This window comes from Gopherus evgoodei, chromosome 1, assembly GCF_007399415.2.
Source record: "Gopherus evgoodei ecotype Sinaloan lineage chromosome 1, rGopEvg1_v1.p, whole genome shotgun sequence".
NCBI lineage: Eukaryota > Metazoa > Chordata > Testudines > Testudinidae > Gopherus > Gopherus evgoodei.
The window spans coordinates 40438241-40454565 of NC_044322.1; positions in this window are offsets into that span (position 1 = coordinate 40438241).

The following is a 16325-nucleotide window of genomic DNA, read 5'->3' on the forward strand; positions in this document are numbered from 1 at the left end:
ATTCTAAGAGAGCAAAACCATTTTTTCCCTTACATGACAACATTTAATGAATACATAACAGTGGTGAATTGAGCCAAATATCAGTACTGCAACTATTTATTTACATTGGTTGAAATTCAGCCCCATACAAAGGGCCCCAGCTAAGGATTGGATGGGAAGTTAAGTGTACAGGCCTCTGCTTGAGGTGAATTTCAGATGAGTTACAGAGTGTTGTGATTCTGAAGACTCACTCCCATGTTCATTAGTTAGGAACTACATTGAAAGGGAAGGGGAGCTCTAACATGTTACTTGCTTTTTATCATGATAAAATAGGTAGCAGGTTATCTGAAAATAAAAGCAATGTATCATTCTCTTAAGCGGTGTCATGTCTATGTCATTCTGCTCACATATGCTAAACTGTATTGCATATTATGGAACCATGAGTCATGACAATATTAATCTCTGAGGCCTGTCATAATGGCTCCTTGGTATTAATTATGTATTACAAAAAAAAACATTAAGAAAATAAAAAGCAACAGAGAGTCCTGTGGCACCTTTAAGACCAACAGATGTATTGGAGCATAAGCTTTCGTGGGTGAATACCCACTTCGTCAGACGCACAAAGTGGGTATTCACTTCTGACACTTCTGAATGGCTCACTAGGCTTTCCTTTTTATTGATGTCAGCAGTAACAAAGAAATGCTTTGCAAAAATCACTTTTAATGAATAGATAAGATGCATTTTTCAAGGCAGAGCAACAAATAACATCCATAGCCATATATAATTAGGCTTTGAAGGGTTAGATTATTGTCAGTAAATTCTGATTCCACCAACACACACAAACTGATGAAAAAAATATTTCCATTGATAACAGTTGGAATTTAAAGATAGAAAGAGAATGAAAAGTGCTGTTTGAAAACTTAATTTGATTTAAGGACATGTACCGTGTACATTTTGATGTGTGATGTTGACAATTTGTGTTGTACCAGTTATAAAATTCAATTTTTTGAATCTCAGCATCTGTCATTAAATATTTGTCTAGTATCAGGGGGTAGCCATGTTAGTCTTTATCCACAAAAACAACAAGGAGTCCTGTGGCACCTTAAAGACTAACAGATTTATTTGGGCAGAAACTTTTGTGGGTAAAAAAACCTCACTTCTTCAGATGCATGGACAAATATTTGTTTGACACCCCATAATATCCTGCAAATATGAACATTTAAATTGATAAAAATTTGGGAAAATGCTTAAAACCCATAATTTTGCATGTGTGAAAAATTAAATAAAAAGCAGGGGAAAATGCTTAACAATACATTATTGAAAAACAGTTGAACTGCAAGTTTTCATGACATGATGGGAAAAAACCACCAAAACTCTGACCTCTTTCTACTTAAGCACTTGAACAGTGCAACCACACCACTGCTGAATAACAGGTACTATTTTTTTTAGTGTAGTCAGGGCCTTAGATACTGTGGTGGTGACTCTATCAGGGGTTGCATACACAAGTAGGTTAATTTGGATTAAGATGGGAGATGAATTTAAAGCACACTAGTTACTCTTAAATGACTCAATGTGTAGACAAGCCCTTAGAAATGGTTTAGATATAGAGCTATATATAATACTGAATAAGAACTGCAGGAGATGCCTTCTAGGCCACAGGATTCTGAATTATGCATATAATTTTATTTTTAAAATGTTTATGTTCTCAAGGATGTTAATAGCTTGTTTTAAAATCTCTGTTATAAGTAATATGACCTATAAATTTGGAACGTTGAAAAGCATAAGGACTGAGTAGTACTGAAGAAAAAAATGAATTACTTGAAAAAAAAAAAAAGAAAAGGGCTAAATAATTAAAGAATTTAAATAAAATCATAGACTCAGACTCCAGGGTCAGAAGGGACCAATGTGATCATCTAGTCCGACCCCCTGCACAAAGCAGGCCACAGAACCCTACCCATCCACTTCTATAACAAACCCCTAAGCTATGTCCGAGTTATTGAAGTCTTCAAATTGTGGTTTGAAGACCTCAAGCTGCAGAGAATCCACCAGCAAGTGACCCATGCCCCACGCTGCAGAGGAAGGCAAAAAACCTCCAGGGCCTCTGCCAATCTGCCCCGGAGGAAAATTCCTTCCCAACCCCAAATATGGCGATCAGCTAACCCCTGAGCATGTGGGCAAGACTCACCAGCCAGCACTCAGAAAAGAATTCTCTGCAGTAACTCAGATCCCATCCCACCCAACATCCCATCACTGACCACTGGGCATACTTATCTGCTCATAATCAAAGATCAATTGCCAAAATTAAGCTATCCCATCATACCATCCCTTCCATAAACTTATCAAGCTTAGTCTTAAAGCCAGATATGTCTTTTGCCCCCACTACTCCCCTTGGAAGGCTGTTCCAGAACTTCACTCCTCTAATGATTAGAAACCTTCGTCTAATTTCAAGTCTAAACTTCCTAGTGTCCAGTTTATACCCATTTGTTCTTTTGTCTACATTGGTACTAAGCTTAAATAATTCCTCTCCCTCCCTAATATTAATCCCTCTGATATATTTATAAAGAGCAAGCATATCCCCCCTCAGCCTTCTTTTGGCTAGACTAAACAAGCCAAGCTCTTTGAGTCTCCTTTCATATGACAGGTTTTCCATTCCTCGGATCATCCTAGGAGCCCGTCTCTGAACCTGTTCCAGTTTGAATTCATCCTTCTTAAACATGGGAGACCAGAACTGCACACAGTATTCCAGGTGGGGTCTCACCAGCGCCTTATATAACAGTACTAACATCTCCTTATCTTTGCTGGAAATACCTCGCCTGATGCATCCTAAAACCGCATTAGCTTTTTTAACAGCCATATCACATTGGCGGCTCATAGTCATCCTGTGATCAACTAATACCCCAAGGTCCTTCTCCTCCTCTGTTGCTTCCAACTGATGTGTCCCCAATGTATATCTAAAATTCTTATTATTAATCCCTAAGTGCATGACCTTGCACTTTTCACTATTAAATTTCATCCTATTACTATTACTCCAGTTTACAAAGTCATCCAGATCTTCCTGTATGATATCCCGGTCCTTCTCTGTGTCAGCAATACCCCCCAGCTTTGTGTCATCCGCAAACTTTATTAGCACATTCCCGCTTTTTGTGCCGAAGTCAGTATAAAAAGGTTAAATAAGATTGGTCCCAAAACCGATCCTTGAGGAACCCCACTAGTAACCTCCTTCCAGCCTGACAGTTCACCCTTCAGTACAACCCGTTGTAGTCTCCCCTTTAACCAGTTCCTTATCCACCTTTCAATTTTCATATTGATCCCCATCTTTTCCAATTTGACTAATAATTCCGCATATGGAACCGTATCAAATGCCTTACTGAAATAGAGGTAAATTAGGTCTACTGCATTTCCTTTGTCTGAATAATCTGTCATCTTCTCAAAGAAGGAGATCAGGTTGGTTTGGCACGATCTACCTTTAGTAAAACCATGTTGTAATTTGTCCCAAATACCATTGACTTCAATGTCCTTAACTACTTTCTCCTTCAAAAATTTTTCCAAGACCTTACATACTACAGATGTCAAACTAACAGGCCTATAGTTACTCGGATCACTCTTTCTCCCTTTCTTAAAGATAGGAACTATGTTAGCAATTCTCCAGTCGTACGGTACAACCCCTGAGTTTACCGATTCATTAAAAATTCTCGCTAATGGGCTTGCAATTTCATGCGCCAGTTCCTTTAATATTCTCGGATGAAGATTGTCCGGGCCCTCCGATTTTGTCCCATTAAGCTGTTCAAGTTTGGCTTCTACCTCAGATGTGGTAATATCCACCTCCATATCCTCATTCCCATTTGTCATCGTTCCATTACCCCTAAGCTCCTCATTAGCCTTATTAAAGACTGAGGCAAAGTACTTATTTAGATATTGGGCCATGCCTAGGTTATCCCTAACCTCCTTTCCATCCTCTGTGTTTAGCAGTCCCACTTCTTCTTTCTTTGTTTTCTTCTTATTTATATGGCTATAGAACCTTTTACTATTGGTTTTAATTCCCTTTGCAAGGTCCAACTCTACTTGTCTTTTAGCCTTTCTCACTTTATCCCTACATGTTCTGACCTCACTAAGGTAGCTGTCCTTGCTAATCCCACCCTTCTTCCACTCTTTGTAGGCTTTCTGCTTTTTCTTAATCACCTCCCTGAGATGCTTGCTCATCCAGCTTGGTCATAAGTTTCAAAGTAGATTTGGATTTTGTTAGATAATTATGGTGTATTAGATGTGTTTCACCATTTCCAGTCATTTTCTTAGACCTCTATTAAAATGCAAGAAATACAAATGTGAGACTGCCTTGTATGTTGTCATTGAAACCAGTGCAAAGGGAGTGCAAAGCAGATGTAAAATTGAACCATTCTAATTGGTTAGATGTTGTAGAGGACTATACAAAAAACAGGGCAGAGAAAAAGTTAGGCCCTTCATATATTACATGCTTAAGAGTGACTATAAAGAAAGTAATACTAGAAATGCAAGTGTCACTGTATTAGATTTTTATATAATCAGACATTCAAAACATGTCTTAGTGAGTGACTAACTTTGAAATACAGACATATTCAGGGAAAACTACATACTGCCATAAAAGTAATTGCTGTTCTCTAACTGTATGTTCAGAATTGTTCAGAGCTGTCAGGTTGTTGGCACTAGAGGTCAGTGTAAGTTAAGAGTAAAACAATTAGTTACCATTATTTTTAAAATGTGGGCACATAGAAAAATTAAAAATGTAGTGTTTCACATAAGCTGGTTCATTGAAAAGCATTTTATAAACCACTAGCTTAATACATGGTTTTAATACAACTGAGAGGCTTCCCCCCCCCCATATTCTACCAAGCCCAGTTTATTGAATTGCCTTCTTTCAGTGTTTTGGATTACTTGGGAACATTGTATAGTGATCCCCTTCATCGCTGCTATGTGGGAAACTGTTACAAGGTGACTCTAATTAGTATGACAGTGAAATTATTTTCATGTCTGAGAATGTCTACTGCACGACAGAAGTGTGTTTGTTAGACATAGCAAGGCTGCTGCTCTCAGAAAGAGCTTTGCATTCATAGACTCAAAGTGTTTACAAAGGAGGTAGGTATCATTGCTTCCCTTTTTGCAGTTGGAGTGGGGAAGCACACAGAGAGAAAGTGGCTTGCCCTTGGTTGTCCAGAGGGCCAGTGACAGAGCTGAAAATAGAACCCAGATGTCCTGAATCCCAGTCCAGTGCTTTATCTCCTGAGCTACCTGCGTCCCATATAGTAAACATTATTGCTTTTATGAGTGATATCAGGATGAATGTATTATGCCCATACAGTCCACAGGTATGAAGGCCTGGTCTACACTTCAAATTCAGGTCAACATAGCTGTGATGCTCAGGGGTGTGAAAAATCCACAATCCTGCATGACATAGCTATGCCAGCCTACCCCCTATATAGACCCTGATAGGTTGATTGAAGAGTGCTTCTATCGACTTAGCTACTGTCACTCAGGGAGGTGGTGTTCTTACACCAACAGAAAAACCACTGCATCTGTGCTACAGGCCTATGCTGCTCTAGTCCCCATAGTGTAGACATTGAAGAAAACACAAGTCTATATGGAATCTACATGTCTTCTGTATGAAAAACAAGAGAAACTGCAGGACCATGGATAGTTCCACAGTGTATGTACCCACATACACCCTCTCTCTGCCTCCCCCACTACCAGCTGCTGGCCTGATTATGAAGCCATAGCACTTCAGTGATTTCTAAGTAAAGTACAAGTGAATCTGAATCAGGATTTTGAGATTTGGTCCAATTTGTTGTCTAGCGCAAAGAGTACAAAGCTTTTGGAACAAATCAATATATTGTGCATATCTGAACATTTCACAGTTCTGATAATGGGAAAGATAAGGTAGTGAAAAAGAAAGATATGGCTAGTTTTATTTGCACTTACAATCTTTATATAGCTTACAGCAGCAGTTCTCAAACTGCGGGTTGGGACCCCAAAGCGAGTCATAGACCCCATTTTAATGGGGTCGCAAGGACTGTCTTAGACTTGCTACAGTTGCTGGGGATTGGGGCTGAAGCCTGAGCCTCACTGCCTGGGGCCAAAGCTAAAGCCTGAGGGATTCAGTCCTGGCTGGCAGGGCTCAAGTTACAGGCCCTTGGGCTTTGACTTTGACTTCTTCCCCGCCCAGGGCAGTGGGGCTTGGATTTTGACTTTGGCTCCCCCACCCCCACAGGGCAGTGGGAATCAGGCAGACTCAGGCTTCAGTCCCCCCTCCTGGGGTAATGTATTAATTTTTGTTGTCAGAAGGGGGTCGTGGTGCAATGAAGTTTGAGAACCCCTGACTTAGAGAATCATTTAATTTTCCGTCTGATTGATTTTAATGTTCACTTCTATAAAGAAATGGAGAGAGGAGAATCCCATAGGCTAAATCCTGAAATTCTTACTCGATCTTCACTCAGGAAATCCCTCGTAAGCTTCAATAGAAGCATTTGCTTGAGGATAGTGTGATGTTGCACGCCATATTCTTTATGAAAACATGCACATGATATGAATATGATATAACTGAGATGCTAGATGGGTCTTGTAAGATAGCATTGGAAAGGTTATAATTTACTGAATGTGATTATCCAATCTGTATGCCTGTATCATTTCTGTATCTGAAGATAGGAATATTGACTATGTATCAGTATATCAACTATGCTACTTTGGGTAACACCCGCTGCTTACACTTCAGGTACAATGGAAAAGCCAGACAGGGCTGATGGCCCATCAGCGAGGACAATGGACTGTGAAAAGGTTTGGCCTTCTTGTGGACTCTCCATACTGCCACTGACTCATGGCTGCTGTGATACTACAAAGTCAAGTGACCTGGTCATCTGATACTAAATTCCATCTTAGACTACTGAACTTTTGCACTAGGAGATGGGGAAATCCTATATAAGGCAGGGGAGGAAAACAAAGTCTTCAGTTCATTACTCCTCTGCCTCCCTACCCAAAGACATACTTAAAAACACCTGGAAACAAAAGGACTGGAACTGAGGGGAAGGGGAAGAACTGCTTGTTGACCCAGGCTGGAAAGAAACGTGACCTGTGAAGGAATCTACCTAAGACAATATCTAGGGTGAAGAATTGTTATTTGTAACCAATTTCTGTAGTGAATCAAGCTTAGTTTCTGTGCTTTGTTTTATTTGCTTGGTAATCTGCTTTGTTCTGTTTGCTACTTGTTTACTACCTAAAATTCACCTTTTGTAGTTAATAAACTTATTTCTTGTTTATAATATAATCCAGTTTATTTAATTTCTAATGGGAGGAGGGAGGAAGTTGTGCACATCTCCCTCCACATTGAGGGAGGGGATGAATTTCATAAAACCTTTGGGTTTGTACCCCTTAAATGGAGTGAGCACCAAAGTGCTGAGGCAAGCCCCTAAGGCTGAATCTTTCCAGGGCAGATCTCTGTCTCTCTGTGCAGCTGGGCATGCCCCTGCCTGTGTGCTTGGCTGGAAGAGGCTTGGGAGCTCAGCCCAGCAGGGCCAGGAAAAGGGGACCCCGGCTGACAGAATAGTCTGACTCAGTGGCATCCCAGCATATCTGGTGCATTCGGCGGGAAGGAGGGGCGAAATTGTCCCAGATGGAGTAAGAAAAATATTATTAAAGGCTTCAGCTTTGGCCCACTGACTTAACTGGAGAGGCAAGTGCTTAACATTCGGTAGGATTTAGCCCATTTATTTCATGTGAGAGTTTTGCCTAAGTAAGGAAATCAAGATTTAGCCCCAAGTTAGTACAATAAAAAAAAAAAGCACTGCAGTGAGGGACATAAATCCAGAAATACAAAAGTTAAGGCTGAACAAGCACCATTAATCCTTGCACTGATACTATTCTTGTAATCACATACCTTTCCCTACATAATTCAATGCAATAAAATGCTATTTTTCAACAATATTACTCAGTTCATACAATTAAATCCTGTAATTAAAGACTGTACTATAGTACATAGACCGAAGTTAAAGTTGTTTGCTTAAATGCAATGTTTTCTCTCCCTTGAGTGCTTCTATCTGCAGTCTTAGTGTTGCCCTAATACAGGAACTTGCAAGCAAAATTGGTTTTTTGGGTTTTTTTTTTGTCTTCTCTCTTTTCTTTTCTTTTCTTTTTTTTTTTTTGTTAAGGCAACCAAGCTATCCTGTGTGTGGATCAATTGTCAGGGTAACGGCAGGATTCCCACACTGAAATAGCAGCATAGGACACTTTCCTGAGCATCCAGGCCTAAGGTTAAAGGGATGAGCCATCATTAATCTAGCTCAGAGCTAGATTAAATTAAAAAATATCTCATATGGCTGCATACAGCGTGTTTTGGGGGTGTTTTGCAACATAGAACTAATGTTGCATAGGGAGAAGGAGATTATATTGAGGATTGTTATGGACAAAGGCTTAATAGAGATGGGGAGCAAGCTAGAGCTGGGAATGGAGGATCTTATGATAAAAATTAATGTGGTTTTTGCAAAGCCTTTAGTAGTAACAAATGTACCATTTCTATCTCAATCCAATGAGAACACGCACCGGCTATTTGTTGTAAAAATAATAGGCCAGATTAATCCCATTCATCCTATTGTTGTTAAAGATGTAGAAGGAAATTGATTTGTTTTTTTTCTGAATGATACACATGCTTCGTATTTGCCTTTCAACACCTTGACATTCCACATTCAGTGGAAAAGCAAGTGGTTGTGTAAACGACTCAGAGAATGGGTGTAAAAGGCAAAACAGTGTTACTTACACAGATTTGGAACACAGCGAGTCTCATTCTGGTCTCATTCAGACTCGTCTCAATCAGAAATAAGTCCAGTGAAGTCAATGGAATTATACTTGTAAAACCAGTTCAACTGAGATTTGAATCAGACCTGAGCTATTCTGGGCATAAGACCTGAGAGGCTGGTGGAAAAGTGGCTTTAAGCCAAATTTGTGTTCCCCTGATCCTGGGGTCAGCACCAATCCTTTGGAAATTAGACCAGCCTGAAGGAGCTTCAGTAGTTGCAAGGGGAGATCACAGCAATGTAGACATTATGTAATGCATTTCCCTTTGTGTCAATTCCCTTATACTAGTTGGGAATGCAATCTGAAGCCTGAGCAGCAGAATGGTGTATGGGGAAGAGCTTTGCTAAGGAAATGAAGTGTAGTGTTATGTATTAAATGTAATGGGTGCAAATGAGTCTTATTTCACTCACACTGATGTGAATCCACTGAAGCCAATGGAGCAGCTCTGGTGTTCTTATGGTGTACTCAAGAGGGGAATCAGACCCAATGTCCTCAACCTACAAACCTTGTGGGCAGAACCTAATCTCGTTAATGCCTACGACTTTCACTCCCCCAAATGGCAGATGTCTGAAAGAAATAATATCTTTGAGAATTGGCTTGCTGCTACTCCCAGAGATTTCTGAGACCTCTCTGGATCAATAGTTCATTTCCAAGGACACTATGCTTGAAGAATAGTTCTTATAAAAGAAAGGAAGTAGGAGGTTGTGACCTACAGCAGAAATAAGATAGATAATGATGCCAAGTCACTCTGAGGCACTGAGTGTCCTGTGTTCCCACTAAGTCTCTTTGCATTTGAGGGTGCTCAGCAGCTTGCAGGATCAAGCTCGTGATTTGTAATCTCTCACTCTTGCCCCCCCACAACACTCCCCCCGGCTATGCATATATGTGAAGTCAAAGCAGAAAGCACAGTGCAAACACTGTTATGTTACAATACAATATCATTATGGTGCGACACAACATAGCCTTGTCACAACATAAAACAATCAATGCCATTATATAGGTCCAAAAAATATGCTGGGACACTTTCAGTGTTTAACAATCCTTGAGACTAGGACTGAGCTCTGAAGATGGGGATATGTGGCTATCATAGTTCCTGAGGTAACTGCACCTTTGATTCCATTATGACCTCTTTAAGAGCACCCCCACCTAGGTTTCAGGCCTGCAGCAGTCACCTTTCTTGGGATGGGATCCCATGATCCACTCCCTCCAGACCAGGAATTTAGGCAGCAGACTCCTGCAATTCATTGTGATCACTTCACTTAGTCTGACTTTAATTCAGCACCAGCAGTCCTGTTCTCTCAGGGACAATGACAAGTTAACCAGTCACCATCTGGCCTTCATAAAGCACACTATTTCTTACCTGGAACAAAAGCATGCCAGAGAAAACATGTTTTGAAACACTAAACAGTCTATATTCATTCCCAGCTTGCCAGGCATCACCCGTCTTCCACCTGGAGACCCTCAAAGGTTTCAAAGACTTCAGATCCTCTCACAGGGCCTCTCCCTCTTGGTCACTGTGGCAACCTTACTTCCCCTAAATCTCTTCTTCCCTTTATACACACAACTGATGCCAGTTCACCTGGAGTTCTTTGGCAGTGCCAGAAAACCCAGTGTGCTTCTAGGATGAAGGAGTGAAAGCTGCTGTTAGAAGCATGGCAAGGCTTAGAACAATAGTAGGGATGAAAACTTGATGGCGTAGAAACAGGAGGAGCAAAGAGGCCATGGAGCAGAAAGAACCTGTCCAAGATTTCTGTCCAAGTTGTGGTTATGTGACTTTACATCAGACAGCAGGAATCTATTTCTGGGTACATGAGACATTGAGAAACCATGAGAGAGAAATATAGGATAAGTAAACCACTTAGAAAGTGAGTCATAGACATTAGAGATGGAAAGGGCCTATTAGATCATCTAGTCCATCTCACTGAGATTGTTCTATGTTTCCTGGAGCTTGGAAAATCCAGTTTTCTAGGTCTGTTTCAGCATTACAGCTTCCCAAGTCTGTCCCTTTCTTTGCATACGCTGGTTTTCACCAGATTTTATTATTTTCTGCCCCTACTTCTAACCTCTAGGCTCTTTTATGTTATATGTTTGTTTTGAATAATGCTCACAGCTCCTTAATGTAAGATTTCTGCAAATTTAATGAACATGCTATTTACTCCTTCTTCCAGATCACTAATTAAGATGTTAAGGCTGATAGCAACAGTAATCCCTGAACCACCCTATTAGGTGCTATCTCCAACTTGATGATATATTACAATTTATCATTAACATTTATTATATAGCAGAGTTTACATTTTTATAGAGTATTTATTGGAGTTCTGTGGCTTCTGCCCTGTGGGGCATGGCAAGGCTCAGGGCTTCTGCCCTGCATGTTTGAAAATATTTACCAGAGCTCTTCTCTGGAAAGCTCTGGCTGAATTTAAGACCTGTTATTTAGCCAATTTTCAATCCACACAGTTGTTAACTCTAGCCTGCTTCTTGCTTGCATACATATACCTGCCTCTGGAAATTTCCACTACATGCATCCGACGAAGTGGGTATTCACCCACGAAAGCTCATGCTCCAATACGTCCATTAGTCTATAAGGGGTCACAGGACTCTTTGCTGCTTTTACAGATCCAGACCAACATGGCTACCCCTCTGATACTTGACAGTTGTGCTTATGATTTACACTTATGTAAGACAATTTAAATTAGTTGTTTAAGTAGAAGGCATCATATCACAATGCTACTACATAAATCCATGATATGCCCACATCTGGAATATTGCATGCAGTTCTGGTCACTCCGTCTAAAAAAAACCCTTAGAATTGGAAAAAGTACAAAGAAAGGCAATAAAAATGATTAGGGTTATGGAACAACATCCATGTAAGGAGAGATTAAAAAGATTGGCACTGTTCATCTTAGAAAAGAGATGAGTAAGGGGGTGTGGTGGGCCTCGCACTGCAGCTCCCCTTTGTGGCAGGGGTAGGATGGGGTGTTGGTGCCTTGCCATGCTCAAGTTCCTGCGCCCATCTCTCTGTGGGAGGCCAGTTGCGACCTACTGGCCTCCTTCCACACAATCACCCCTGTTTGGCAGGATAGTGCAGCCTAGCGGCCGGAGTCCATACAACTCACTCCCCCACGTGGGAGCAGTGCTGTCTAATGACCGGAGTCCATGCAACCTCCCCTCATAAGCAGGGTAGTGTAGCCTACTGGCTGAAGTCCATACAATCCCCCTCACAAGAGGGGTAGCGCAGCCTAGGAGCCAGAGCCCCTCCTCACGGTTCGGGGGTGAGGTGGTAGAGGGACCCAGGCCCACCCTCTCCACTGGGTAGGGCCACTCCACAGGGCCCTGGTAGTGGCAAGCTCCCCTTGCCACCCGCTCAGCGGGGATCTGCCCACAACACGCCAAGCACCTATGTGGCTCTCACGCCGTTTTCCTCTAAAGTTCCCCTGGGTCACTTCCTACCATAAATGCCAGGTTCTCTGCTACGGGGGGGAGTCCTCCGGTCTGTTCTCCTCCTGTGACATCGTCCGCTGGGGTATCAGGAAGTGTCACAGCTTGGCTGGCCTCCAGATCCTGGTGCACAGACTCTCCCTCCTCAGGAGCTAGCAGCATACCTCCTTCTCTTTCGGTAGTCAGCCCAGACTGAGCTGCTCTGCAGGCTTTTATACTTGTTCTCCAGTTGGAGCATGCCCAGCACAGTTTCCGGGGCGTGGCTTCCTCTGCTAGGAAAGAAAGGTTAACCCCTGCGGTACCAGTGCGGGGCCACTCTGCCCTGTCACAAGGGGGTATGACAGAAGTCTATAAAATCATGAATGGTGTGGAGAAAGTGAATAGGGAAGTGTTATTTACTCGTTCACATACCACAAGAACCATGAGTCACCCAATGAAATTCATAAAGTACTTCTTCATTCAACACACAATTAACCCATGGAACAATTGCCAGAGGATATTGTGAAGGCAAAAAATATAACTAGGTTCAAAAAATAATCAGATAAGTTTATAGAGAATACAGCTATCAACAGCTGTTAGCCAAGATGGTCAGGCATGCACCCCATGCTCTGGAGGTCCCCAAACCTCTTACTGCCAGAAGATGAGATTGGACAATGGGATGGATCATTCAATAATTGCCCTGTTCTGTTCATTTCCTCTGAAACCTCTTGCACCGACCATTGGCAGAAGACAGAATACTGGGCTAGATGGTCTATTGGTCGGACCCAATGTGGCCATTCTTATGTTCTTAAGGTGCTCAGATACTATGAGGATAGACACTGGTACAAACCTCCAAGATAGACAGATAAATAATATTTCTAAACTTTCATTAAATTTCAAAAATATGAAAGCAACTGCCTTTTAGTTTAATATCAGGTATTTAATTTCTCTCTCAGCATTTGTTCTTTCATCATATTAGCAAAATAAGTTAGATTTATTATATAATTGCCAGAATTGCTTTGCTTTCTCTGTTTGAAAATTGGGACAATATTTGCTTTCTCCAGATTTTCGGTACCTTGCTCCCTTAGCCATGAGCTTTAAAAATAATTGTCAGTAATAACCCTAAGGCCTTGTCTACACTGGCAGCTTTAGGGAAATCTCACACTAATGCAATGCACCAAGGCAACTCCATCAGTGGGCTACTGTAAGTCTGCCACTAATGTTTTCACCACTGATCTGTGTAGACTGGCTCAGAGCCTGTCAGTATTGTGTCGGTTTTTATGGCTTTTTCCTTTGCCATATTGGATCCTCCCAAGGATTTACGGCTGTTCAAGCCTCTTGTATCTTTTCATCCTGAAAGGAAACCATATATAGTTCATTCAAATGTACCCCATCAATTGAGGAAAATTAACTTTAGACAACTTCAGCACCCAAAGGGTACTGTCAGGATTGGGGTCTAGCCATGCTAAGTGCAACACAAACATACAGAAATACATGGACCTGCCCCGAAATACTTCCAACCTAAGGGTCAGCTCTCATGAAGAGAGGAGTGCAGGGGGGAACCTGTATAGAGATGCAGGGCTAGATCCACAAAGAGGACTTAAGCTCAACATTGCAATGGCTTAATTTAGGCATTGTGACACTTAATGACATCCTCAACCATGGGCGGCGGATATAATATGCATGGGGAGGCTCTGCCTTCTCCGGTGCTGCCTGCTGCAGCCGCCAGACCCCAGTTGCAGGGTTTGGCAGAGAAGTTTTTGTTTTATTGTGCCCCACGCAGGTTCTGGGGCAGCTGAGGAAGCACATACCACTTCCTCAGCTGCCCCAGAACAGAACTTGCATGGGGCATATAAAAAGTGTCTTCTGACAGATGCTTTTCCCCCAAGTGGTTTGAGTCCAGGGAGAGGAGGTGTGGCACAGCTGCAATCAGCCCAAGTCTCCTCTGGGGGGCGGTCATGAGGGGGCCGGGGCTTCAGCAAGCCCAAGGCTCCTCTGGGCAGTGCAGGGGGGAGGCTTGGTGCTTTGGCCAGCCTGGGGCTCCTCTGGCTGAGGGGGGGGGGTGGCGCTCAGGGCTTCAGCTATCTGGTGCTCCTGCAACTGGGGGATGGGAGTGCTCAGGGCTTCAGCCTGCCCGGGGCTCCTGCAGCCAGGAAGGGGCACTCTGGGCGGGAGGGTGGCGGAGGGACAGCAGGGGGTCTCAGGCTCTGGCCATGGGGAGGGCATGGACAGAAGGGGCGGATCAGGGGCTAGCCTCCCCAAAGGAGGGCTCCACTTGCCGCCCATGTCCTCAACTCCATGTTAGGTACCCAGGCTCCCTATACAAGGCATGGGGAGAGTTAGGCCCTTAAGAATGGGATCTATAAGAGACAGTATGCTGAGCCGGGAGCTACGTAAGATCACCAATAGGCCACATCTCTGTCCTTAGCATTTCCTAAGCAACTCTTCTCCAGGGGACCTCAGTGCTTAAATCCAGGTCAGAGGAGATGGTGCCATCTCCCCTTAGAGCACTCACTCAGCATGTGGAGACCCTGCCCCCACCTGATGTAGAGCAGGGGTTTAAACCTATGTCTCCCACCCCTCAGGAGAGTGCTCTAAGCTATGGGGTATTCTGGAGGGGGTCTCACTCTCTCCTGTTGAGGCCTTCCACTTTATATAAAAAGACATTGGAATAAGGATTTGAATGCGTCTCCTCTCACATCCTGCTGAATGGCCTAACCCCCAGCTTATACAGTCAATCTCACTCTGCCTGGCCCATTCACTAAGTACTTAATACAAAGTGGTATGGCTTCAAAAGGAGAGCTTGAGACCCCCACACCATAACAGCCCGCAGGTTAAGGCAGTCTCTGGAAAAGTGAGAGATGTGGGTCTAAATCCCTGCTCCACATCAGGCAGAGAGGGGAATTGAATTTGGGTCTCCAATATCATGTGTGAATGCTGTAACCACTGAGCCACAGATTACAAGAAAGGGCCAGGGGTGTACCAACACCAGTGTTTTGGGTGGGGTTACAGTCCTCTAAAGCCACCTGGAGCCTTCAGCTGCAGATGGTTTTGGGTTCTGAAACGAAGTTTTCCCCTAGGTCCCTATCCCTGCCCTTGGCTAATCCATGCCCTTCCTTCCTAAACTTCCTGAAAGTCCATCTCTCTCTTCTACCCTGTGAATCTTTATTGAAGCTGCTAATTGGACTCACCTGGCTTCTTTTGTTCTGCTCCGGGTAAATTCTTCTCTCTACTTCCTGCCTCCCCTCAGAGAGAGGGTAACTGGTTTTTCCTAGGCCTAAAGTCACCCATTGTTCCAAGATGTTATCACCTGAATAGGGTCAGTGAGTTCTAATGATCCTCCATTGTATGTGGTCTAGTGACACAGCCCTGCTAGCCCAGAGCTGGAGCATTCATGCTACAGCAATTTTCATAGTAACTTAATTATCATCATCCAGAACTCATAACTTGTACAGGCAGAACCCCCAAGTCAGCCCAGAATATACTTTGTAATTTCCCATACACCAGACCCAAGAAGTTCCTTGTTTTTTCTCTCCCACCCTTTTTCATTGATCCACTTTCCTGCAGCGACAATTCAGTTCCTTTGCCCATATTTGTGCAACAGTCTCTAGAGATGCAACCAAAACTGTTTAAAAAATGCCTGAGCATTTTAATGGCGCTAATAACTAAATCCGTTGGGAAACCCTAGACTAATTTATGTTCATCCTTTCTGTACAGTAACTAAATGTTAAAGGTCTGTTAATTACTGGTTGACAATTTAAATTCAGCAATTCAGCATGCTGTGTTACTGATGTGATAAAATTTAGGAGCAGCTACAGCCTGAACTAATTTATGAGGCTATTTTCTAGGTATACTTGGTCTGGCCTCAGCAGAGGGGATGAACTTGATGAGCTCTCACAGCCCTTTCCAGCCCTACATTTCTAGGATTCTGGGTTGATGACGGAACTGCCTATACTCCTAGAATTAATGTTAGTACAATATGGAAGTGTAGTAATAAGTCTTCAGGGAAGGGTGGTTATATTTAGCTGTCCATTTACTTATTTTATGCACTGCAGGCACTTTCGGCACCAGTGGAGTTCTGTTTGGCAGCCATATTTGATACCAGCCTGACAACAGAG